Source organism: Leptonychotes weddellii, chromosome 7 (assembly GCF_054177405.1).
Source record: "Leptonychotes weddellii isolate Sample4059 chromosome 7, ASM5417740v2, whole genome shotgun sequence".
Taxonomy (NCBI): domain Eukaryota; kingdom Metazoa; phylum Chordata; class Mammalia; order Carnivora; family Phocidae; genus Leptonychotes; species Leptonychotes weddellii.
Window position 1 is genome coordinate 20,832,235 of NC_138375.1, and position 25,878 is coordinate 20,858,112.

A 25,878-nucleotide genomic window follows, 5' to 3' on the forward strand; every position below is an offset into this window, starting at 1 on the left:
AAAGAAGGTATCCAAAAGGCCAACAGACACATGAAAAAGTGTTCAACATCACTTGGCATCAGGGAAATCCAAATCAAAACCTCAATGAGATACCACCTCACACCAGTCAGAATGGCTAAAATTAACAAGTCAGGAAATGACAGATGTTGGCGGGGATGCGGAGAAAGGGGAACCCTCCTACACTGTTGGTGGGAATGCAAGCTGGTGCAGCCACTCTGGAAAACAGTATGGAGGTTCCTCAAAAATTTGAAAATAGAGCTATCCTACAACCCAGCAATTGCACTACTGGGTATTTACCCCAAAGATACAAATGTAGGGATCTGAAGGGGTATGTGCACCCCGATGTTTATAGCAGCAATGTCCACAGTAGCCAAACTATGGAAAGAGCCAAGATGTCCATTGACAGATGAATGGATAAAGAAGAAGATATATATATATATATCATACACACACACACACACACACACACACACAGACACACACACACAATGGAATATTATGCTGCCATCAAAAGGAATGGAATCTTGCCATTTGCAACGATGTGGCTGGACCTGGAGGGTATTATGCTGAGCGAAATAAGTCAATCAGAGAAAGACATGTATCATATGATCTCACTGATATGAGGAATTCTTAATCTCAGGAAACAAACTGAGGGTTGCTGGAGTGGTGGGGGTGGGCGGGATGGGGTGGCTGGGTGATAGGCATTGGGGAGGGTATGTGCTATGGTGAGTGCTGTGAATTGTGTAAGACTGTTGAGTCATAGACCTTTACCTCTGAAACAAATAATACATTATATGTTAAAAAAAAAAAAGAAGAAGATAGTAGTAAGGGAAAAATGAAGGGGAGGAAATCGGAGCAGGAGACGATTGGACTATGAGACTATGGACTTTGAGAGACTGTGGACTCTGAGAAACAAACTGAGGGTTCTAGAGGGGAGGTGGGTGTGGGTATGGGTTAGCCTGGTGATGGGTATTAAAGAGGGCACATACTAAATGGAGCACTGGGTGTTATACAAAAACAGTGAATCATGGAACACTACATCAAAAACTAATGATGTAATGTATGTTGATTAACATAACATAATAAAATAAAATTAAAAAAATAAAAAATAAAACATCATTGATATGGAGGAAATAATTTACTAGAGTCTGTGATGTTAAAAAGGAACATTTTAAAAATGTGTAATCATGTTTTAAAAATCAGAGGTTTCCATTTAACAAACAGACTGAGTGACTTTATTGATGATCTTACAGGAAAAACAAGAGAAAAAATAAAAAATGAAAGAAAAATATTTTTAAAATTACTTTAAATGCAATTAATGAAATATCAAAATAGTAAAAATCTGCTTATATATCAAAACTAGTAAAATTAAGAATTCCAAATCTGACTTTTTTGTTAAAGATACTTGCAGATGGGATGAATCTGAGCTTCACTTTTCTTGGCCTTGAGGAATACAGGGGCAGTTGTTAAAACCCTGTATTTTTCAAGATGGAAAATCCAATTGGAGGTAATCCATAAAGAGCTGGAAGCCAAAATTTCCAACCCTTCAGTATACAAATTTATCATAACACCAGAGAATTGCAAGAAAAACCCCTGGTTAGCAATCGTGGTAGTAAGTGGTAATAAAATAATATCTCCTTGATAATTTATAACCAAGTTATTTTAAATGTAGTATTTGTAAGACAAGTTTACATCTAAATTTGAATTTACTCCCTCGAAAATCAGAAAGAGTATTAATACCTACACAGTAAAATCACAACTATGCACATTATAACAACTCTGGACTATCTGGGTGAGTGAAAGGAATCTCTATGGAAATGGAATAACTAACATCAAATTAGAGAAAATACATCAGAGATGAAAAAATAAGTAACAATGACTCTTCAATATATTTGTCTTTGTTTAAAAATATTTGAATATATTTTATATCAACCCATTTATTTTAAAATAAGATTTTTCCTCAATCTTCAATCAATTTGGAGAAAATCTCTCAAACAAAGATTTCTTTTATAACAAGAGAAATTCATATTATGGGACCCCAGTATACTATCCTAATTCACAATTCACAGCTCTTTGCAATTACACTTGGTTTTTTAAGGCGGGGGTGAAAGTTTCATTCATTGGCTTACCTTCTTTTTATTTTTTTAAATAAACCTTGGCTTTGTCTACATCTCTTACCAGAGTCTTCCCAATCTCCAGTCTTGGTAAGGAATATGGCATGCAGATAATGATGCTTATAATTATAATAATCTAAATCAAAAAATAAGTAATGGGTTAAAGGGAAATACACTTTCACAGCTCCTGATTTCCATGCATGAAAAGAAACCTTTCCTAAGCTTAATAAGAGCCCCCTAGGCTACCTTTGGGAGTGCATAGACAGAATTTATTGGCAAATTTGGAAATGTGGGGTTGGTTTGTATGCAATTAGCATGTGTTCTCCTTTACGCCTCCATTCTTCAGCACTGTTTACCCAAGGGGTTAGTCTAAGTACAGTACAGTCTAGGAGTGAGGTATATCTGCCTATTCTGGAGTCACATAGCTGACCCATTTGGTTCCAAACTAAGCCATGCTCTCCAAAACTGAGTGTGGACTTCCATCTGTTATTTATTTGCTTTCTTGGTTATTTAGACACCAGGTGCAGAGGAGGAATTCTATTAATTAAAGGACCCCTCAGAGACTACAATAACATTATTAACATTGAAACAATATTAAAACAGTGTTAAATTGAATTTATTATACTAAATTGAATTTATTATTATTTATTATGTATAGACTTAACTATACTTAAGATAGATTATCCATCAAATTGTCAGCTTACATATTATAATGTGGTTTAATAGACAATTTTTTAAATCAGTGCAATTCATTTTATAGGCATATTGAGATTATTGATCAAGTATTTAAATAGGAAATGCCATATTTTTTATTATCAGCTTAAGAAAAACTTCAGTTTAAATAGTTCATATGGTAACTTCAAATAATGAAAATAAGCTAATGAATTTACTTTTGTGACTGAAATCTCCTAAAAACATTAACAAAGCTATTTTGTGAGAATATGATTATTAAATATCTTACTAGAATATAAATACTCAGAAATAAGTGATAAAAGGTACAAGGTTTTCTGCTCTCTGTGAAGTTTTTATTTTGTTGCTCTTGACTTGGTTGATTGAGTTGTTGATTTATTCTTTCATAAAGCATGTGTGTCTTCGACGTCAGAAAGGGTAATTAGAAAGTTAAAAGAAGACTAAACATGTTTTCTGTCAACTACATGTCACATTTAAGATCTGAATCAAGAGGTCCTTTTAAAATCAGTATAGCCTGTTGGGGGCAGGAGCTTTGTATCAGAGACATTTTGAAACACTTGCTATATATACATTTACTTCCTCTATGATTTGGGCCAAGTACTTCAACCTTGTTTTCCCTTGTTTCCTCATATGTGAAATGGGGTAATAACTCTTAACTAATAGCGAGGCTAAGGATTACATACGTGGAACTAAAATTATGTAAGACATTTAATATTTAGCTATCACAGTGATTTTATTTTTTTATATGTTCTTGTATGTGTCTCTTGTCTTAATGAGTGTGACACTTTCATTTTGTCTGAGGGAAGATTAGGAGTACAGAAATGCAAAAAAAAAAAGATGTAGATGAAATTGAGTCATCATATTCGGAGAGTTAAGGACTTCTTAGTCTGGAAAAGCTTTTTCTGTATTTCTTAACTGTAGAGCATAGGTAATTCAGAATATGGCAAACAGGAAATGCATCCAATCTAAGGTGGATGTTCGTGAAGGGGCTTTCTGATGGAAAATAGAAATACATGTGAATCGAAAGGGAAGGCATCAGATGTCTAAACTCCCTTCTCTTTAATAGTAGAAATTCCATTCAATGATGGTAAAGCAATTAATTAAGTAAATCACGTATTACTTTGCATATTTTTTTAAAGATTTTATTTATTTATTTATTAGAGAGCGAGCGAGAGAGAAACAGCATGAGAGAGGAGAGGGTCAGAGGGAGAAGCAGGCTCCCCGCTGAGCCGGGAGCCTGATGTGGGACTCGATCCCAGGACCCTGGGATCATGACCTGAGCCAAAGGCAGTTGCTTAACCAACTGAGCCACCCAGGCGCCCAACTTTGCATATTTTTTATCTGGGAAAGGTGAAAATTATTTCTTTCTGGTGAAAATGATAGCTCCCCAAGTTTGTTGCCCTAATAGGTATTAGTCAGTTTTGCATTCAACAAAGCAAACTTATCATTCTCTTATTAAGTTGCTGATTAGTATGTAGCTTCCCCAGTGCTTTAGCACACATTCTTTGATGTTAGAAATAGAGTGTCAAATGAAAATTTCCATTTAATATATTCCAAAGGACAGAGCAGGAGAAACAGATATTCCAAAAACAAATCTTCCCTTTATAAAAATACATTAAGCTTTATTTGAGACAAATTAATTTATTTTGTGAAAAGAACAAAGGAGGGAATCAACTAAATCTAAAAGATTAAATGTTAATTCACTTGATACTTAAAAGGAAATTCTCTGCACCACATTTCTCCAGCGGTCTTATTAACACCACTTCAGGCCAAATACAATATACATGCATCATCAAAGAATTTACAAGCATATTCAGTTCTCTGATTTACCAACCACATTTCCCACTGAATAATCATTTTTTTCATTACACATATGAATTAGTTGCAAGTTAAAGTTTATTTTATTCGTCTTTTATTCCAATGAGTGTCCTGATAATTGTTACTTTGATTGCCTATGACACATCTGCTCCGGAAAGTGATATATAGCTCAAGGTTTTTATAGAGATGGTGATGTTATTTTCTGCACCTTGTGATTTTAATTATTATAATTATTAAATTTGTCAAAGTTATAAACCCATGTAAAGAGACAACCAGTTTTATAAGGTTTGTTAAGAAAAAAAGGCAGTCAGTAGGCTTCCTCCCTTTCCCTTCCTCATTGTTTCTTCCCCAGGTAACCATTTTCAAATCTGTTAGCTGAGTTTTTGTGATTTACTTCCATATCTCTCCAGAGATTGTTCTTGATTGATCCTTCAGGCATTTTCTATTGACTTCCCACCATAGAAGTTGAAGACTTAACTTTCTTTCTTTCCCCAAGCCCCAACACATAAACATACATTTCCCATTTACCATCCTCCAAAAATAAATACATCATTATATTGGTGAGGTCGATATAGAGTGGTTACATTATGATAAAGTAAATGAATTCTATTCACAAATGAGTCATACAGTAGATATGCTTACTTACATACTTGTATCTTACTGGATACAGTCGTGATTTTCTGAAATACTGTGTTATTATGTGTGTTGAAGAGAGAAAATATTAACCCCTAAGAAGGGCTAAATCTGACTATGAAAACATATTGGGTTTTGGTTTAAGGATATAAAGCTTATCCAATAAGATTGGATGATTGCAAGAATGGAGAAAAATGGGTTTCAAACGTGCCCAAGTAAGAGATAATGGTTTCTTTGACTAGTGTAATAGAGGAATTGGAGAAAAGGAAGTGTCCTAGAAAATTTGGGAGTTAGAACTGGCAATTTTGGTAATTGAATTATGGAAGGTGAAGAAGAATTCCAAGGATAATTACCATTTTTGTGACATGGAGGACTGGGAGGAAGGAACACAATATAATAAAGATCACAAGACTAGAAAAGAAAAATATTTGTTTCAGACCATAAGTACATTGATAAAATAACCTCACATATAAATGAAACCATTAAACTTGGGGAAATATTTGTTAGGAAAATGTAACTACTTTTAATGAATACATTAAAATACTTTGAACATATGTACACTTTTTAATAAAATACAACATAGGGAAATCATTCAGAAAGTATTATGTTAATATACCTGTTGAACAATATTAAACACTTAGTACACTAGTTTAGTATAATGAACCATTTTGCTCTTGTAAAAAGGATGAATTATAAGTGGGTGCTGTATAAATATTTGTTTCCAACAAAAGCAGATTACAAGAATAATTTCTTTTACTATATTATATGTTTCTATCAATCAGGGAAAACAAAACAATAATTTAGAACACACAATTCATTACAGGACTTAGGATGTAATACTTAAAATACTTAAATAAGTGGTCATTATTGCACATATTAATTATGATTGCCATAGATATTGAATAATAAACTATTTCCTATGTAGTACTTATTGAGCTCACTTGGAATTCCAAACATATACCTCCTCACTGAAGAAATTAAAATGTTCAAATTACTTTTTTTTTTTTTTTTAAAGATTTTATTTATTTGACAGAGAGACACAGCGAGAGAGGGAATACAAGCAGGGGGAGTGGGAGAGGGAGAAGCAGGCTTCCCGTGGAGCAGGGAGCCCGATGTGGGACTCGATCCCAGGACCCCGGGATCATGACCTGGGCCGAAGGCAGACACTTAACAACTGAGCCACCCAGGCGCCCCCAAATTACTTTCAAAATAACAGAGAAATTAATTTTGTAAGTTGTACTTTTTGTTTAACAGAAGAAATCAGGTAGTTTATGATTACTTGAACAGATTTGAGTAAGTCTGATTCAGCAAGAACATTTTGAAAGCCAATTTCTAGGTGAAAGTGTGTGTGTGTGTGTATGTGTGTTGTTTAAAATGATATGCGTTATTTATCGAGTTTCACTGCAATATAGAGGAGAAGAAAATGTTATTGAAACAATCTGTATTAGAACATCTACTCTTCTACTCTTGATAAGGGAAATCTGTGTCATAAGATGGCCTACTGAGCCAGCAAAGGAGTCCCAGGCCCTGCCCCGGGCCTCTTCAGGGTTCCTCTCCCTGCCCAGCTTCTTGTGCTCTCTCTCTCTCTCTCAAATAAATAAATAAAATCTTTAAAACAAAACATAATTCTTTTTAGATGCCTGAAACATATCCTATAGCTTTCTAATCAGCATAGAGAACAAATTTAAAACACAGTAACTGGCCAGGTGAATTAATTTTAGCTCAAGGTGAATCCTTTAGTGATCTTCCTTCCTTCCTTCCTTCCTTCCTTCCTTCCTTCCTTCCTTCCTTCTTTCTTTCTTTCTTTTTCTTTCTTTCTTTCTTTTCTTTCTTTCTTCTTTCTTTCTTCTTTCTCTTTCTTTCTACTGAAAATTCCACTATAATGTTAAACAGCTATCTTTTATTTATTTGTTTTATGTTCTTAAACTGGTTTCATTATTATTTGGCTTCCTCAGTATGAAACCGAAAATATATATAATAAAACACATAAATAATTGGGAAACGTGATTTGGCAGAGTCAATGAAAGAATTGAAAAGAAAAGAAAGGAACATTTTAAGTGTAGGTTGAATCACCATTTTTCAAAAAAAAAAAACAAACTGATCATGATACTAACCTAATAAAGCTATAGTGAATACCAAATACAATAATCCACCCCTGCTAGCATTCAGGTAAAAAAAATAAAGTTTTCCTTAAAGATTTTTTCCATGTTTTCCTTAGTACTTTTAGCTGTGAGGAAACAAGAGAAAAAATTTTCCCTCAATCATTTGCTAGAACTAATAGGTGATTTAACAACCTTATGTAGTATGAAGTTAACATAGAAATATTGACTGATTTTTACATATTATTATATATTATATAATTGCATAATTATATAATTATTATAAAATTATATTATATATAATAAATATATATTGTTATATATAATTTCAATATTCTAGCAAAATGAAATCAAATATGTAAATATCTGATAAGGAGATTCACAATGACAGAAATTTTGAGGTTGAATAGACTATTGTCCACAAAATACTATACATGAAACAAAAGGTCCAAAAAGTCAACATTCAAGTGGTCTCATAGAAGTTACATTTGGCTGTATTAGGTCATATATTAAGTTATATATAATAGGTTATATTTTTATGTATGAATAGGATACGAAGATATGCATGTCTGATCAGGAGAACTATGACACCACTTTCTAACAGAGTTAGCTGTACCCACAGCATAATTGTACCTCCTTCCTAGGACATCATAATTTTTAAATAAGCAAGATTTATCAGCTTTGCTTCATTGTTCTCCATTCGTATATTTCTGAGAGCAAAATGCTGAAGAAACCAGCCACCAGATACCAGCAAGCTCCCTGGAATTTGGTATTATGGACTTCCACACAAAATTATTGCCTTTTCTCCTTACCTGACTCCCATAAGGTTGCCAGCCAGTGTCCCCAAATATCATCTGTGCAGATTTCAGGTACTGGTGCAATTCTCCCCTCAGGGTTTGGCTTATGGATGACCAAGTGTTCTAGATTACAAGTATAATAACAGCCTGGAGATGGGTTAGAATACTCAGATTTGGATGTCTTCTGGAATATGTGTCATTTAGGATACTTTTGGCCGATTAACAGGAAAATAAAAATAACTAGAAATGTATTAAAATAAGGTAAATGTATTTCAATTAAAAAAGATTGAGAGAGAAAGGAATTTTAGGGTTAATTAGCTAAGGAGCTGAAAAATATCATCAAGGAACAGATTATACTAATCTTCCCCTCTGCCAACCTCAGCATGCTCGCTTTTGTTCCCAGGTTTGCCTTCTCATGTTTACAAAATGGACAAAACCATTTTAAAAATTCAGTCTCTCACAGGAAAATCTAAATCCACGGAGAAGAGAAAAGTTTTTTAGAAGTTCCTCACACCCCAGCAGATAATTTCAACTATTAACAATGCCTGTCAAAATCTATGGAGATATGCAAAATGCCCATAATATGAAAGCATAAAGGGTATATGTGTAATATGCTTTAAATTAGGATAATAATAATTTTTCAACCATTGAGGTATTTTTAAATATGAAAAGATTGAATGTACTCAAAACAATATTTCAGGCATTTTGTTACACTGACAGGAGCAAAGAAATTCATTCTTTGCAGCTGACATTTTTAACTCCTGTTGTGAATTCTTGTTTCATAATGGTATTTTAAAAGGATGTCAGTTTTAAGTTATCTTTTATTGATTTAATTCAAACTTTCAAGCACTTATTTTTTTTATATTTGTTGTTCTCTTTTTATGTATGACACTTTATGCTGCTATAGATAACATATTTTGTGTATCCAAAACAAAACAAAACAAAAAGATGGTAAATAATTTATTATTATAAATATCCAATCCAGTTAAACTCTGTATATTTAATTTTTAAGTGAACTTATGTAACAGTGAATTTGTCATTCAATGATATTGTTCAATTTTATGAATCATATATGTCTAGCTAACGTTTAGGTAACTGTTTCAATTTAGCAGGCCCTGGTTGAAATCTGAGAGGTCAGTTCTGTCTAGGATTCACAAGCTCCTTCTGTCAATATCTAAGTAATTCTTAAACTAGAAATTTTTGACAATATTAATATACATTGTTTAAGAAGAATCAAAGAACTCTATGAAATAAAAATACATAATAATAACAAAAATATTACATGGTTACAATGTAACACATGTCCTAAATGCCTTATATGTATCATCTCCAATAATTTTCCAAAAATATTCATGCCATTGTATTATTTTTATTCTCTTCACAGATGAGGAAACTTGCATGAAGCATTAGGGATTTCTTCAGTTACACAGGTGGTTCTGCCCACAGTGAGGATTTCCCTTCACCTGTGTCCTCTGGGGACAATCCATAAAGAGGCTGTGGTGCTTAGCTGTCCACTTCCAGAGGGGGCCTGCATATCACTCAAAACTCCCTGTAAACCAGGCTTGAGTTTTCTCCACCACAGGGAATCCCTAATGAATCCACAGGTACAGTCTCGAGAGATAAGTTCATATAGCAGAAGGGGGAGACACTGGTATTTTTTCCACCTGCAATTGCTAGTTATTTGTGCCTTTGAGGTCCAGTGGAGCTTTATCTCTTATCTAGCACTTCTGTTTAATAATGAAGTACTGCTGTGTGCAGTCATATTTATGACTTGTTTCATCAGACAGCATGTTGTTCATAATAAGCAACTTAACTTGCAGTCTCTGCTAAGGCCCAGTAGCAAACTAGAACCTGTTTCTCAACGGTGATGCAACCACCAGGGCCTGCCATGGGTTCCCCACAGCATATCTACCACTGATACTGCAAGCATCATTCATTGGATCTGTTGTATCATAGGGCCAAGTAGTCAACAGCCTAGGCCTGTTGCAGTTCCTTCTCTCTTTCTGGGCCCCACTCAAAGCTAACCGCTTTTCAGGTCACTCAATAAATGGAGCCGAATAGATCCAAATGAAGAATATGTTGCCTCCCAAATCCAAAGATTTTGCACTAGGAGTGCAACAATTTTTCTTTTTCTTTAAAAGGGCTAGGTCTCAACATAGTCCACACCACTGGACCCCAGCAAATTTTACAGAGAGTGGAAAGACCTCGAATTTTAGTAGGATTTATTTTTCATCTTCTGCATGCAAACATCTTATGAATATGTCTGGAGATAGTTAATACTTTTCCGCTCATTAAGTCCAGTCAACATAATACCATCAATGAACTGGACAAGTGTGATGTCTCATGGGAAGGAAAGGTAATCAAGATCCCTGTGAAGTAAATTATTAGGTAGGGATGGAGAGTTGGTATAACTCCAATGGAGGACAGTCAGCATGTGCTACTGGCCTTATCACTTGAAGAAAAACACTGCATCTTGTGGCAACTACTCTAATATGTATAGAGAAAACAATAGTCACCAGATGCAACGTTACATGTCAGTACCTGGGGATGTGTTAATCTGCTCAAGCAACAAAATCAAATCTGGAAGAGCAGCTGCATTTGAGAGTCTGAGTAAGTTTACAGTAGTCCATTTCTTTTCTGCACAGACAAAATAGGCAAGTTAAGTGGGGATATGGTGGGAATTACCACCACCGCCGTCTTCCAAGTGTTTAATGCACTGCAATCCATCCAGGAAGGTGGTGCTGCTTTGGGTTAACCATTGTTGTATATAGAGACGGTCTTAAGGGCTTCTACTTGGCATTTTCTACTATAACAGCCTTCCCTTAGGTCAGGGAACCAATGTGGGGATCTGGCCAATTGCTGAGTATATGCATTCCAGTTATGTATTCTGGAACTGGGGAAATAGTTACGCAATGGGCTTGGGACCTAACCTAAAACTCCTTTGATCATCTGACTTCTTTTTTTTCTTTTTAAGATTTTATTTATTTGAGAGAGAGAAAGAGAGTGAGAGAGAGCACAAGAGCATGGTGAGGGGAAGATGGAGAAGCAGACTTCCTGCTGAGCAGGGAGCCTGACATGGGGCTTGAGCCCAGGACCCTGGAATCACAACCTGAGCAGAAGGCAGATGCTTAACCGACCGAGGCACCCAGGTGCCCCAGATCGTCTGACTTCTATAAGACTTGACTCTTTCTGGTGGACCACAGTGATGTTTTGGGTCTTCTGAATTAGTGTCAGTTCAGAGCTGTCATCCAATAATCACTGTAAGATCTGCTGATTTTACTTTCCCAAATGCACAGTCATCCCAATAATGCCTGTGGTTCCCTTTGGAGAGGCTGGGAAAGATTATCACTATAAATTTGTTTGGAGTATTTAAATTAGTCTTTTGTTCTACAACATACCTAGTTTTCTGGTTATAGAATATATAGCATCCATCTCTCATTTTCCTAGATACAACATCACCAACCAGCCATTGCCATAGGTTTCTGCAGTATCCCCAGCTTTGGCACCATCTGTCCATTTGTCCCAATTACAGTTTTTAGGATCTCCTTCTTTCTTAATCAATGCCCTTGCTTTAACAGAAGACACCCTGCAAAGCAAAATAGAATTTGTATTTTAATTCAGCCACTTGTAAGATTAGACGCTAATTTTCAGAAATCTCAGCCCTGTGCTAAAGGGTAAAAGGGTTTCCTTCAGGGAAGATGTGGAATTTTTTAGGCCAGGCATGTAGAATTTAAGCAAGGAAATTGAATCTCTGAGCTCATTTTCTTTTTCCATGTTGTTCAGCTCATTTAGTAGCAACCAGCAAACCTCATTATATTCATTATTAGTTTGACAAAATATTTTGGGGCTCCTGTGTGGCTCAGTTGGCTAAGCATTTGACTCTTGGTTTCAGCTCAGTTTATGATCCCAGGGTTGTTGGATAGAATCCCTCATTGGGCTCCACGCTCAGCAGGGAGTCTGCTTGAAGATTCTCTCCCTCTGCCCCTCCCCACTCCTCTCAAATAAATTAATTAATTAAAAAAATGTTTTAAGGTATCAAATATATAGTCACCCAGAATTTTGTATCATGTAAGTGTTTAGTTAGGAGTATCCAGTGGTGATATTTTGTGTCTATATCTTGCCCTATTATGCCATGGGCTACCAGTACTCTCTTCCCCATAAAAATAGAATAATCAGCATCTCTAAATCTAATGAAATTAAAGTACCAATTTTGTGTCCCACAAAGCCAATTCGGAAAACTCATCATTAAGATTCTATTCCTCTAGAACTACTCTCAGTACCAATATCTGTTTGAGTCAAGGTTCTCTGGAGAACCAGAATGACTAGGTATATATACTAAGATATTTGTTGTAAGAAATTGGCTTACACAATTGTGAGAGCGAGGTGTCAAAGTCCACAGGGCATGCCATCAGGAGAGCATACTTGAACGTGGCACATAGGCTGAATTTCTCCTTCTTCAAGGAAGCTTCAATTCCACTTGTAAGGCCTTTCAACCAGATGAATCAGGTTCACTTATATTATCCAGAATAACATTCCTTACTTATTCATTTAATTTAATTAAGATTATATAAAATCACATTTCTGGAATGCCTAGAATATATTCAAAATTAAGAAATTAATAATACTAACTTTATGAAAATTCTGTTCTTGCCCATAGGACCGCACAGTGCAGAGGTACTAAACATGTAAAGAGAAAAATGTCAAAAACTGGATATGAAGTGATGGAGATATGCCTGAAGTGATATGGGTGTGGGGGAGAGATGCCTGTGTGGGGACCAAGAAGAGTAGTACACCGAAAAAGATAAGAGGGCCTGGGGCAGGAACACTCTTAAACAAAATAGACAAAATCAAAGAAATTAAAATTCAGTATTTAAGTTGAATGCCCAAAGGAATGGAGAGAAAACTAGTAGAGAATAGTGTAATAGAAACTAAGGTTGCCATTTTCAAGAATAAATTAATGGACCACAAATTAAATAGTGCAGTGAGGTCAAGTGAGACAAGAACTGAAAAGGGTTCATTATGTTTTGAAACTAAGTGGTAATTTGTAAACTGGGGAAAACACAGTTTTATTAGAAATGTGAAGGGTAGAAGCTCTATTATAGTAGGTTGAGGAGTTAATGGAGGTCAGAAAAATGACTAATATTTGCAGATTGTGGAAGCTTGGCTTAAAATAAAATAGATTGTTAGAGAAGAACAGAGACGTGGATTATTTCTGTTTTGTTTATGAGTGGTAATTTAGCACATTTTAGGGTAGGGAAAAATAATCCCATGGCTTGGAAAAGATTAAAGGAGTAGAAAAGCATCCGTCTTCTAGAACAAAAGCTCCTAAAGGACAAAGACTTTCCATTTATTTAGTTTACTGCCATATCATATTTGTAGTAGTTAATGAAAAATAGTTGCAGAATGAATGAATGAATTAAACAAACCCATAAAAAGTAGGAGGGAATAAGCTCCTCAGCCCACAAATGGCTAATGGGAGATTATTCTCACGGTCATCATGTAAGAAGACAACTACCATCCAGATAAGAAATTGGAGAGAAAATGATGTTTATAGTATTTACCCATTTGCTATATTCTGACATATCTTCTCATTTAATTTGGCTCTTACAAGTCATTTTATTTAATTACTATTTTTTCATGATCAAAAAACCTAAAACTGAGGTTTAGAGAATTTCACAAACTAGAGAATCCAGAATTTGAATCCAAGTCATTCTGATTTCATGGTCTGTGTAATAGATGATTCCTATATGCTGTATCAAATGTTCTCTACTGTTTTCCTTCATTCTTTTAGGTGGGAAAATACAAAATGTATTGTTATTGTTAATGGAGTAAAATCAAATTATAATTGTATCAACATTTGTTCTGGTTTTGAGGTTATCGTATATCACTACATTGGCATGCTAAATACTATTGAGTAATCTGCTTTAAATAATGGCCTGGCACTTCCTCTGAGAAGTTTTCTCTGACCATCTCATAGAGTAGGTAACTCTTACATATTCCATAGCACAATTTCATGGAAGGATTGTCTCAGATGGAGGAAAAAAGTGATTCCCTGCCCTTGCGTCTTACATTCATTTTTCTTGAAGATTGGGCCAGGGCAAGGCTTAAGTACAAAAGATTTCTTGGCTGAAGTATTTGCAGAGCAGGGAGAGTGAGGGAAACGGAGACTGAGGTAGAGAAAGATGAGAAGCAAATGCACCTGCCCGGACTTCACAACAACCTATGAAGAGTTTTAGCGAGTTGCTATACATCCGTGTCTTTCCATCATGCGATGTCTTCCAAGAGGCCATGCCAAAAACTACCTCCAAACTGACCACGGTAGGAAATAAAGGAGAATAAGCTGTTTCCCATTTCCCTTACCGCTCTTGGAAAAACTTCATGATTCTCCATGAAGAGTTAACCGCCACCGCCATGACCGGCCCATCAGGGGGCATTATTACCTGGTCACTTTTGCAGCTTCAGGGGAAGCCAGATCCTATGGACTGAGTAATGTTTTTGTTGTTGTTGTTGTTTGTTTGTTTTTAAGATTTTATTTATTTATTTGTCAGAGAGAGAGAAAGAGAGAGCGCAAGCACAAGCAGGGAGAGCGGCAGGCAAAGGGAGAAGCAGGATTCCCGTGGCACAAGGAGCCTGATGCGGGGACTCAATCCCAGACCCTGGGATCATGACCTGAGCCAAAGACAGACGCTTAACTGACTGAACCACCCAGGCCTCCCGAACCGAGTAATGTTTTAACCAAATTCCAGCTCAGACCTTTATCCTAGTGGCCTCAGATGGTGGGATCATGTGAATGTGTACCTGAACTGCTCATCCAGTGAGAAGAGAGAAAGCAACAAGGAGACAGGAGACACAGGAGGGGAGTGAAGCCAAGGAAAAGCATAAAATACTTAAAATATAACGTGTCTCATGTGTTTCATTAGCAGTTGTACTGCATTTTTCTCTGGCCAGAGGAAATATGAAGGAAACAGGCAGATGAATAGACTTCTTGCTGCAAAAGAAAGTGTGCTATCAATTTCCGGAAAACAAAAGCAACAAACATGCAATTAACTTATAAGGTATTATTTTGTGCTTGCCCGTTCAAAAAGAAGAAACAGATCTGTAGAAAACATAAAGATTGCATAAGAACTTTACTCTGAAATAATTTTCCTTTGCAAAAGCAAAGTGTGTGTAAACAATTAAAGTACTATAAAGAGATAGAAGCCAATCAATGTTCTCTGGACCAAAACGGTCTCAGAAGGAATTCAATGCAATCACATCACAAGTCATAATTTATGAGTGAAAATTAGATATACACTCACCCTCACCCATATTTATCTTGGAGGTGAGACTGAGATGAGGAGAATATTTTGCCCTTTTAATACAATAAAAGAATAGGGAGAAAGGGAAATGAACATCATTATTTGCATCCTTATTTTTAATTGCATATAATAAATTAGACTTTTAAAATTTTCCTACTCTCATTCAATTTAAATGGATGGTATGGCTGAGGAAGAAGATAATAAAATAATGTATTTTTTTCATACCTCTTGCTAACTTTGAGGTTATCTGCACAAGATGGCTCTCCATAGTTTTCTCATGTGGTAGGCTGGGTACTTCCTGATTTGAGGAGTTATGGAAACAGAGACATGACAGCTGTCAAGTTCTTTGTTCAAATTTAATCAGGAATCAGCCAGAAAGAAATGTCCTAATCCATCAACACCTGCTTGGGATAAGCAGTAAACCCACCAGAGACAGAGACAAATATAGTGACTTAATTAATTGAAAGGCTTTGGCAACACATCAGCACGTGGTGCTTCAGCTCAAGCTCTGGTACTCAGCTAATGTAGAGCAGAATCTATGTGTTAAGTTATTTCTAAATTTGATATTTAATATATTAGAAGTTTTTTTTTTTTTTTTAAAGATTTTATTTATTTTTTAGAGAGCGAGCGAGAGAGAAACAGCATGAGAGGGGAGAGGGTCAGAGGGAGAAGCAGGCTCCCCGCTGAGCCGGGAGCCCGATGTGGGACTCGATCCCAGGACCCCGGGATCATGACCTGAGCCGAAGGCAGCCGCTTAACCGACTGAGCCACCCAGGCGCCCCAGAAGTTTTTTTTTTTTTAATACCAGTTAATTTGGGAAGATTTCAAAGTGCCATGAGAAGATAGAAAAAAAAAGCCTTCTTGATTTTTTGTTTAAGTTGGTCTTAATGTTTCTTACAACTTTTAGATGGCAAGATATTAAAAATATTTGGAGTTTGGTACAGAGCTATGCTTCAGTATGAGGGGCATTTTTATATAGCTAATAGGGTGATGATTCAATTGATGAGTGGGTGAGCTATGACAAAGCTATGTTAGTAGCTCTTGTTCTGAAATGCGTATGCAATAGCATAAAGAAAATCATTTCACCATTAGTTAAGTCACATAAATGGAAATGTACTAATTGTACTAACTAACATGCTGTTTTCAAGGTTCATCCATGTTGTACCATATATCATACTCCCTTTTTATTGCTTATAATATATTATGCCTATAACTTTTTTTTAATTTTAAAGTGTATTTTGTCAGGTATTGTAATCATTCCAGTTTCCTTATTTTTGCTGTTTGCATGATGAAGATTTTTCTGTCCTTTTACTTTTAACTTATGTGTATCATTGATTTGTGTCTCCAGGAGAAAGCATACAGTTCAATCCTGTTTTTATTATCCAAGGTGTCTTTTGATTGGGTTGTTTAATCCATTCATATGTAATGTTATTATTGATTTTATTTTTTTTTAAATAGGCCCTACAACCACAATCTAGATGACTAGAAAAAAAAGTTAGTTCAGGAGGGGACATGGATTTAAACATTAATATGAGAGTTATCCAATACAGAAGCCCTTTTTAAAATCAGCAGCCTCTGGAAATTAGTCAAAATAACACATAAGCAAACATCTCTGAAACTTACTGATTTACGTGATACAAGCTTTTATTCTCATAATTTTGGATGGAAGATTTTCTGAACTAAATTATACTTCCATGTCTTATAAAATAAATCATATTGAACAAAATTGCATCAGTAACTTGGTGCTTTAATATGAACTGTTACATAGAATGACACTAAGAATTGGTAGATTCTTTTAGGGACCCTCCAAGAGCTAGCACCCTTCCTCCTTGATAAGGTCCTAAAAAATTCAGAGACACAAAAGAAAGGCTGAAATATCAACGTTATGTGTGAGAGCCAGTTGGACCTGCTTTCAGAACCCCAGAATCAGGCATACTTATTAACTCTCTCAACTAGCGTTTTCTGTAGAGTTTCAATGCTCCCAGTGGAAAAGACACTGGAGAAAAGGACGAAGCTGAATCCAACATGGTAAGATATTCTTCCCCAATTTACCAATAGGTAACTGCTGGGAAATAATTCTCCACTGATTTTTCATGTACTTGCATGGTTAGGGACTCCTCGGCAAAGACGCGTTTGAGTAACAAACAGCTTTGGAAGCCAGAGGTTCATCCAGAGGAATTTGAAGACATACCTCCCCAGAAACATCCAAGATACTAATTATAATGCCCCTTCTTTCCCCTTCCCAGAGACATTTGTTTTCATTCAAGGGTGATGAATATTCTCTCTCAAGAGCTGAGAAGGGTAGATGTGCTGGCAGCCCCATGAAAGCTCAGCCTCCTAATGTTGGGGATCCTCTCCTGGGTTGCAGACACTGCTTGCACAGGTAAGACTTGACCTTCATCACGCAGCCCTGTGGGTGTGGGAAACACATGCAAGATACTGCTCTGGATGTTCTCTCTGTAATGGTCTGTCTCTCTTATCTAGAGATTTTGCATCCTTTGTCATAGTTTTTTTTTCTTTCTTTCTTTGTTTTATGTTTGAAATTTAAATAATTTAAGTGTACTCTTCAATCCCCATCTCCTATTTCCCCAATCACCCCACCCATTCCCCTCTGGTAACCATCAGTTTGTTCTCTATAGTTAAGAGTCTGTTTCTTGGGACACCTGGTTGGCTCAGTTGGTTAAGCTTCCAACCCTTGATTTCAGTTCAAGTCATGGGTCCTGAGATGGAGCCCTGAGTCAAGCCCCACATGAGGTTCCATGCTCAGCACAGAGCCAGCTTGTCTCTTTCCCTCTGTTCCTCCCCCTCTTCCTCTGCTCCTCTCTCTGCTCTCTCTCTCGCTCTGGAATAAATAAATAAATAAATAAATAAATAAATAAATAAATAAATATTAAATCTTTAAAGAAAGTTTTTCTTGGTTTCTCTCTCTCTCCCCCTCTCTCTCTTTATACCTTTGTTTGTTTCTTAAATTAGATCATATGGCATTTTTCTCTCTCTGATGGACTTACTTTGCTTAGCACTATACTCTCTGGTTCTATCATGTTGTTGGAAATGGCAAGATTTCATTCTTTTTTTATAACTGAATAATATATATATATATATAATATATATACATTATATATATATATAATGTCTTCTTTACCTATTTATCTATCGATGAACACTTGGGCTGCTTTCATAGTTTGATTATTGTAAATAATGCTGCAACAAACAAGGGTGCATGTATCCTTTTGTGTTAGTGTTTTTGTATTTTTTGGACAGATACCCGGTAGTATGATTACTGGATTGTAGGGTAGTTCTATTTTTAATTTTCTATCCTAAAACAGCAGAATACACATTCTTTTCAAGTGGAGAATATGGAGAGTTCTCCATATATATGTGGAGAATATGGAGAATTCATACGGAGAATAGATCACAAATTAGGCCACAAAAAAAAAACTCATCAAATTCAAAATTATTGAAGTCATACCATGCATCTTTTCTGACCACAATATTATGAAACTAGAAATCAACCACAAGAAAAAATCTGGAAAGAGCACAAATACATGGAGGATAAATAACATGCTACTAAACAATGAATTAGTCAACCAAGAAATCAAAAAGAGAAGAAATTCAAAATTACATGGTAGCAAATGACACATAGACACATAGATCAATGGAGTAGAACAGAAAACCCAGAAATAAACCCACAGTTATATGGTCAATTAATCTTCAACAAAAGAGAAAGACTATCCAATGGGAAAAAGACAATTTCTTCAACAAATATTGTTGGAAAAGCTGGACAGTTACATGCAAAAGAATAAAACTGGGCTACATTTTTTCACCATACACAAAAATAAACTCAAAATGAATTAAAGTCCTAAATGTGAGACCTGAACCATAAGAATCCTTGAAGCAAGCATAGGCAGTAATCTCTTTGACATCAGCCATAGCAACATTTTTCTAGATATTTCTCTCCTGAGGCAAGGAAAATAAAAGCAAAAATAAATTACTGGGACTTCATCAAAATAAAAAGCTTCCCCATAGTAAAGGAAACAATCAACAAAACTGAAAACCTATAGAATGGGAGAAGATATTTGCAAATGATATGTTCTATAAAGAGTTAGTGTCTAAAATATATAAAGGACTGATACAACTCAATACCCAAAAAACAAATAATCCAATTAAAAAATGTACAGAAATATGAACAGACTTTTTTTTCAAAGAGGATATACAGATGGCCAACAGACACATGAAAAGATGCTCAACATTGTTCATCATCAGGGAAATACAAATTAAAACTACAATGAGATATCACCTCACACCTGTCAGAATGGCTAAAATTAACAACACAGGAAACACCAGGTGCTGGTGAGGATGTGGAGAAAGGGGAACCCTCTAGCACTGATGGCGAGAATGTAAACTGGTGCAGCCACTCTGGAAAACAGTATGGAGGTTCCTCAAAAAATATTCTTGACATATTTTAATTTATGAATGACATTTTATTTTCATTTTGAAAATGTTCATGTCTGATTTGCTCCTTTGTTCCTCCATTACTGTTTCCTTTTTCATTAAATGAATATTTTATGATGAAATATTTTAACTCCTTTAATAACTATTTTTACTCTATTTTTGAGTTATTTTCTTAGTATTTTATCTAGAGCTTAACATAAACATCTAAACTGACCATGATCATCTTCAAATTTATACTAATTTAATTCCCGTAAGATACAGAAATCTTCCTCCAATATAGTTCAATTCCACCTTCCTCTTTCATGCTATTATTGGTATAAATGTTACAGCTATGTATGTTAGAAACCCCAAATACACTGTTATAAGTATTACTTTATACATTCTTATGTCTTTTAAGGAAGTGAAAGGAAAAGAGAGCAAGTACATAACTACAGAGTTTGTTATATTAATTTATTAACCATTTCTGGTTCTCTTCATTTCTTCCTATGGATTTCATTGAGCAGTTATGTCATTTCCTTTCTCCAATCGTTAATACATTTTCCTGTTATGTCAAATATATTAATATTTCTATATGTGACAGGGCAAACAACGCAATGATTATATATTGTTTTATGGGATTAATTTTTGTATCAGTTAAAACAAGGAAGGAGAATGCATATATATTTATATTATCTTTCAAGATGATGTAATTACCTTTAAGATGTTCTGTGATTTGTGTGTGTTTAAATTACTTTCTTGAGTCACTTGATTTCAGCTTGAAGAATTTTTTTTACTATTTCTTAGAAGGCCAGTTTGATGGCAATGGATCTCTTTTGTTTACTGGAGCAGTATTTTTTTAACCTTTATTTTTGAAAGAGAATTTTACTGGAGATAACATTCTTGATTGGAGATTGATTGATCGATTGATTGATCGATCATCTATCTACCTACCTATCTGTATGTTATTTTTTTCCTTCATTAAGCACTATGTATATATAATCCCACTGATTTCTGGACCTCATTTTTTTTTTTTCTGATGAGGAGTTAGCTGTTAGTATTTTTGGAGTTTCCAAATATATGAACAGTATATTTTCTCTTGCTGCTTTCATGATGTTCTCTCTATCTTTAGCTTTCAGTGTATTTACTATGATGTGACTGAGTAAGAATATCCTTAAATTAATCCTAATTATCATTTATTGAGTTTCTTGAGTGTAAAAATCAAAGTTTTTATCATTATTTGGAAAAATTTTACCTACCATTTTTTCAAATGCTTCCTCTACCCTCTTATCTTTCTCTTCTTATTTTGTGCTTCCATTATTAGTACGTTGGTGTAAATAAGTGTCCCAAATTTTTCTGGGGATGTTTATTTATCTTCATTCTTTTTAATCTCTCTTCTTCAGATTGCATAATCTCTATGGATCTAGATAGATTTCTTGTTCTTTTGCTTATTATGTCTATGCCAGTTCACATCTGTCAGTTGAACCCCTCTAGTTAATTTTTCTTGTCAATTATTATGCCTTCCAACTGCAAAATTTCCATTTAATCCATTTTTTTATTCTATATATTTTATTGATATACTCTATTTGATGAGACACTGTGATTAAACCTTCCTTAACTTTTTTAAGCATTTTTGTTTTTCTTTGAAATTTTACAATAGCTACTTTGAAGTCTTTGCTAAGTCCAAACTATTTTGACGTCTTTGCTGAGTCCCTTCATGGGCAGTTTCTGCTTTATTTTCTGTATATGCAGTGCTTTTTTTGTTGTTAATTTGCTTATTTATTCTCTCATAACTTTTTATTAGAGATTGAATATTTTAGATCACATATTGTAATAATTCTGGTCTGACACCACCACTACCACTAGCCCCCATGCTCCCCCCAACCCCTGCCCCACAAGAGCTTGTTGATGCCTGTTTATTTGTTTAGGACATGGGTGTACTATTTTATGTCCTTTTATTTTCCTAGCAGGACGCAAACTCTAATTTCAGTCTTTAGAGGTCACAATCCTGGGCTTGCACGTAGTCAACCTGGGATGGGACTGATTTTCCCAATGTTTCCTTTGAATGTATTTATCTCTGATATATCTGTTAATAGACCTACTCCTGTTGATATCACATCCAGCTATTAGCCTCCACTAATTGCCAGCTGATTTCTCTATTGTTTTTGACAATGCCCTCAGGTATAAATTGTTGCACAGTCTGATCAAATTAAGTTAGGCTCCCTTTTCAAGGGTATTCCCAAGAAAGGCTGTCATTAGCAATCTCTTTCCCTAGTTCTCACTGGTAAATTTATATAGTTTATGTAGAGTTTAGCTTGTTGCCTCGTGGAGTTACCAGCCTTCTCATAATTTCTTACCACAAAAGTCTCCACTGTGTTGTAAGGTATTCTTGAGCTTGATCTTTCCCGTTTAAACTCTGTTCCAAATAAAGTCAGTTCTTTTGAGATTGCTTCAGAGGATCCCCCTGGGCAAAAATCCAGTACCAGTGCCTCAGACCTGAACATGGATACAGTGGCCTACTTTTCTTGAAATGACACCCCTTCTATAAAAATGGGACTACTCAGGAAGGGCAGTAGCCTATGGTTTTTTGGGCTTGCCTCTCCACCCATGCTATCTTAAACCCTGCTATTGTGCTGCAGTGAATTGGGGCCCCCATACTCTCAGCCTGACATAGGTGAGATGGAGCTTCAACTTTACAACTGGGGCTAGATAGAAGAAAACTCCAGCTTTCTCAAGTGTTCTTGCCTGGCACAGAGCTTCTGCAATGTGAAGTGGGGATGAATGAAAAATGTTGGTGGTACGTTCCTCTGGAAAGTTACTGTAGTCCTTGACCAGTTCCTTGAGGAATAGGAAGCCCTGTGATCTTGGCTGTACATGCAAGAGTAGAAATTTCTGTCATTCTGAGTTTGTGGGTAGAGGGTGAGACTCATGGCTCAAATGCCATAGATTTTCAGTGTTCTTACCAAAATTTGGTAGATTTACTTGATAAATCCTTTTTAATTTACTGTATGCCCTTAGGATAATTTCCAGAGACTTAAAAATTGTGGTAATTTATGATTCTCACCAATTATAGTTTAACTAGGAAGTGCATCTACATAAATTTTTATGCCATTATTCCAAAAATACTTGTGAAGCTTTCATAAGATTTAAAAATGTGTTAAAGCAGTTTACTTGAGTGAGGGTATTTACTGATTTTCAAACATCATATAAAACTAGATTTTCATTTAAAAATAAAAGATTGATTGATTTGAGAGAGAGAGAGTGGGGCGAGGGGAAGAGGGGGAGCAAGAATCCCAAGTAGACTCTCTGCTGAGCGGCAGAGCCTGATGTGAGGCTAGGTCTCACAATCCATGAGATCATGACCTGAGTCAAAACCAAAAGTTGGATAATTAACCAACTGAGCCACTCAGGTGCCCCAAGATTTTCACTTTTTTTTTTTTAATTGTTGCATCCAAGTTGTTGGTAATCTGCCAATTCCGTACTACATGGAGTGAGGGTCAGAAAATGACTCACCTAGGGGCGCCTGGGTGGCTCAGTCAGTTAAACAGCTGCCTTCGGCTCAGGTCGTGATCCCAGGGCCACATCAGGCTCCCTGCTCAGCGGGAAGCCTGCTTCTCCTTTTGCCTGCCACTTCCCCTGCTTGTGCTCTCTCTCTCTCCGTCAAATAAATAAATAAAATATTAAAAAAAAAAAAAAAAGAAAATGACTCACCTAGAAAATGGCACCTATCTTCCTGTGTTGACTCTCAGCTTTCCTCTTGAGTAGTTTGTGAAAAGATAATTGTAATTCTACAGACTCTTATATACCCCTAGAATGAAGGATATGAATGGTCCCCAATGAATATATAAAGCATTTAAAGAAGATATCTTTTCTTCTGAGAAATGAAAACAATATTATTTCTTATTGAGTAATGTAAAAATTGACCTTATACTACTATATCCAATCTTTATAGTATTCCCAAGTAAATCTATATGAAATAATGTCTATTTGGTTTATTGAAATTCTATTTATAAAACGTAATGACTAATTCTGTGTCACCAGTGGGGTACAATTTTGTGCTATCTACAGATTTAGAGGACATAAATCTAACCACATTATTACACAGATTGGTAAACTGAGGTTCACAAAAATGAATTATTTTGCTTAAAGTGGCATAACTAGTTAGCAACTGAAAATATGAGCTCATGAATCTGCGTTATGTTCGTTTTCCACTTCATCACTCTGCTTTACCAAAATGTAGAACCATTTCTCTTTCCAAAGAACAAAAAAATAATTCTGTCATTGTTGCCTTTTAGAAAATATACAGATGGCACTTAGTCTAATTTGTGGGCTATAGGCAGTAATCCATCATTAAAAGAAAAGAATCATATAGCTTCATCAGATTACACATATAGTGATCAATAGTTACTAGCTACTTTCTTTCTTTCACTTTTATTGCTCTGAGAATTACTAGAGAAGTCAAAAGATTGTAATTTATTGGAAGCAGAAGAGGGACACACAATTCTGCATCTCTTGGTAGTTTATGATGGTATACTATATAATTGTGATTGGTGAGTTTGAGGGGAATTTTAGAAGGAGTAATTAAGTGCCTATGTGGCACTTCCTTTTAAAGGAATCCAGAGGTAGGAATTTGGCTAGAACTATATTTTCTTTATAGATTTATCCTCATAGACACAACAGTGACTGCCCTATAATAGTTTAATAATATAATTTGTTAAATTATATAATATGTTGAAATGTTTATATAAATTAGTAAATCTGTACCCTGTTTCTTTCTTCATTTTAAGAGGAGGAATCTTAATTTCTTATCCAAATTGAATTTTTAAAAATCTAATAATAATAATTCAGTTCCATGTTACTCTTGCCTACTATGTCCTGTTAGTCTTTCATATGCACATGTTTGGGCTTTTATCCTTCCAGTAGCACATTAAACATTTCCTCTACTTTGTTTTCCAAATCAATTAAGTACCTCTTCCTACCACACCCTGTGTTTAGAATAAATGCCAAAGTTACAAACGATTTTCATTACTCTACAATGAATTTGTTTAGTAAAATCACTTTTGCAACAAGATCAGTACAGTGGATGGAAATATTCCTAGAAGCCAGAAATAATGTGAACTACATAAATATATAACACTAAATCCAAACTCAATGTGTCTTTTAACCATCTGCGCTTTATATAGATACCAAAAATGCTTGCAATCATTGCAACACCATCTGACACCAGGAAATAGTGACTTTGGGGGCAACATTGACAGAGAGAAATAGCAATGTCAGTTAATTGCAGATCTAAAAAAGTCATTTAAAAAGTTTTACAAAAACCACAGACCCATGTGAAGATATTATTGTGCTACTCATGGACCCAGAGGAGAGTGGTCTTAAAGCCTAATTTGCATTAGCTTCCTGGTAAACCATTTTGTTTTTTTGTTTGTTTGTTTGTTTTTGTTTTCAGTTTTACTGGATTAGCATATGTTTATTACATCCTTTATTTTTTTTGCCTTATTTAGTTTATTTTGCTCATATTTTTATGCTTTCTGAAAGAGAGAAGATTTTATTTTTGACTTTTTCAAAGCAGTGGTGAACTATGGAGTTCCTAAAAAAAATTTTTGTGAGGTCAATTTCCTGAGACTTTCCTTCTTTAGATCTCTCTAGTAATTTTTGGTTCCCTATGGTTCCATATTTTGTTCTTCTAACCATAAAAGTAGAGCTCTAGTTCTTTTGCTCTGCCATTCACCTCAGCAACTAAGACTCTATCCAGGGTTAAGTGATAGAAGGTCAGTGAGAAAAGAAAAGGAGCAGAGGTTGGCCCCATCCTCCTGGAACTACCACTCCAAATATTGAAGATGTTTCCAATCCCTCCAAATTTTGGTTTCTGCAGGATCCCACTACAACCACTGACATAGCTACAAGTTTATTAGGATGCTGAAGTCCCATACAATGGAGAAAATGAAAAGCCAACCAACCAACCAACCAACCAACAAAAGGAATGATTTCTGTATAC

The 25,878-nt window shown here is 35.3% G+C and overlaps 1 pseudogene; it reads left to right on the forward strand.

Moving 5' to 3' along the window:
* The first annotated feature begins 10,583 nt into the window (after window positions 1–10,583).
* LOC115944502 (ectonucleoside triphosphate diphosphohydrolase 6-like) overlaps window positions 10,584–25,878 on the forward strand; it is a 40,705-nt pseudogene continuing 25,410 nt past the window's right edge.